Here is a 2,500-nt window from a genome sequence, read left to right on the forward strand (position 1 = left end):
AAACTCAGTGTTTTGAAAAGAAAAAAAGGATTGATAAAGACACCATGCATTCCAGGAGGAGAGAAGTAACAGTGCTAGTGTTATAGTGTCAAGAATTTTGTGGATGATAACGTTGAAGGGCGTAAGGGTGTCCGCAGTTCTCCTTTCGAATAGACAAATGCGACACAGTTAGCGCACTATCTTTAAAAATCATTCTAGGTTTTCTCTTAGCTAAGTCCCTGTCACTCAGGGCTCAGATGAAGCACTGAAGCTTTCTCTTAGACGTGTGCGTGTGCGTGTGCGTGTGTGTGTGTGTGTGTGTTTTCTAGATACCCCGAATCAAGTTTTTTTGTGTAGGAGTTGGCTAAGAATGTAAATGAAACATGTTTTTTTTATTTTCTTTAAGGGCTAGATTTCTGTTTTTAGAATTTGACGTTATATGCCCGCACACTTGAATATATAAGCTATCACAATGTTTGCCTGTTCAATGCTCCGTTTGAACTGACATGATTGTATAAACAAAAATCTGGTCAAGTGTCAAAGTAAGTACAGAGTAGGGAGGTGTGCTTTATAAATGTGTTTGTAGTCTGTCGAACCTCTTTAAGTAGATGCTCTCATAAGCTGGCTTCTTACAAGGGTTGAGAATATGACGTCATGTTCAGACAATGTTAAGATCGTCATTTGATACGTTTAGCAGAAGCACAACGTCAAAGTGTACTCTGCCTACAAATCTTGTTTTATATAACTGCGTTTATACTGTAAGTCTTTCGAATATAATATATAAAATTTGAATAACTATGCTATTTTAAAAATACTTTCGGGTGTATGATAATGGTACTTGACAATCACCCAAAAACGCTACTTCACCAAAGAGTGTGAATTAGTGACCGTGAACAGCTGTTCAGACCGATGAGGAACGTGGGTACGTGTGCTCGCGATCACAACGAGACAAAAAGGACATGTGGAATCTTAATCTACTTCCACGATTTTTCTACATGATAATTGAACTTCTTGTAATTAACAACATATACAATAATACATGCAAATGATTATGACCCACACGTTGCACTAAGTTCTAAAATACACACACATTTCTAGTCACATGATTCAAGAGAGCCTTTGTTATACTTCATACATTGAGAGTTCACTATACCCGACCTTGTTCACGTATTAGATTTCTATAGTGCCCGGCGCATATTTCAGACTTGTTTTTCTTCCACAAATAAAGTGTAAAGGGGATAGATAATGAGAAGTGGCATTATTAAGCATGATGGCAAATCAATCTGCTGACGCTGGGAGTGCATGACGGTAATGGTATTGATGAGAATAATGACAATGATGATGATGATAATAATAATAATAATGATAATTATAACAGTAATGATAATAATGATAATAATAATAATAGTAATAACAATAATAAAACAACAATAATAATGATAAATAATAATAATAACAATAATAATTATAATAATAATAATAGTAATGTTAATAATAGTAACAAGATTAGCATTTTCACCCAAACAATAAGGAATACGTGACAAAGCGCTTATGGAACCATCCGCGTGCAAAAAAATAAATAAATAAAAAATAAAAATAAAAAAAAAACAACAGTAGATAGCGCACATCCTCGACACTAGCAAGTAAACAAAATAATGATATATACTATTATCATAAACAAACCAAAAGCAAATCAACCTGTGCTGGGTGGATCCGTCTGCAGTCAACAAGCGAACCTAGTCTATAAGGCCACACTATACCTCACACTATACCACACACTATACATCGCACTATACCTCACACTATATCTCACACTATACCACACACTATACCACACACTATACCTCACACTATACCACACACTATACCTCAAACTATACCTCACACTATACCTCACGCTATATCTCACACTATACCTCACACTTTACCTCACACTATACGCTTTCCTCAATGGTTTCAACTTTTCACCACCACTATCAAACTTTTCACCACCACTATCAGAGAGCAAGTAGGCCTACCCTCGAACTCTTATTCTGTCACTATAACACCTTAGTAAATCACGTAAACATATGACGTCACCGATTACAGCGATTGGTGCGGTTGCCAATGCATCATTTAGTAGTGCATTTTATCTGCAGTGGTAGTGTGAGTGCTTTGTTTTATGGTGAATGTGGTGGGTATTTTAATGGTGTTTATAAAAGGGGTTGTGAATTGTCTATAATTTTGTAATTAGTAACATTATCATTAGTATCGTTATTATTATCATTACTATCGTTATTATTATCATTATTTATTATTATTGTTATTGCTATTATTAGCAATATTATTACTATTATCATTGTCCTTATTATCATTATCATTATTATTATCATTATTATTATCATTATTATTATTATTATTATTATTATCATTATTATTATCATTATTATTATTGTCCCTATTATCATAATCATCATTATTATTTTAATCACTGGTATCACCATTATGTTATCCCCATTATCATTATCATTATTATTTTTTT

General features: G+C 33.5%; 1 pseudogene across 1 annotated transcript in view; it reads right to left on the minus strand.

The window, feature by feature from the left end:
- The window catches only part of LOC122251665 (uncharacterized), a 7,252-nt pseudogene that overhangs the window by 4,354 nt on the left and 398 nt on the right, over positions 1–2,500 (minus strand). The window lies entirely within an intron of this gene.

This window comes from Penaeus japonicus, unplaced genomic scaffold, assembly GCF_977035675.1.
Source record: "Penaeus japonicus unplaced genomic scaffold, GWHDUDI00000001_assembly GWHDUDI00000008, whole genome shotgun sequence".
Taxonomy (NCBI): domain Eukaryota; kingdom Metazoa; phylum Arthropoda; class Malacostraca; order Decapoda; family Penaeidae; genus Penaeus; species Penaeus japonicus.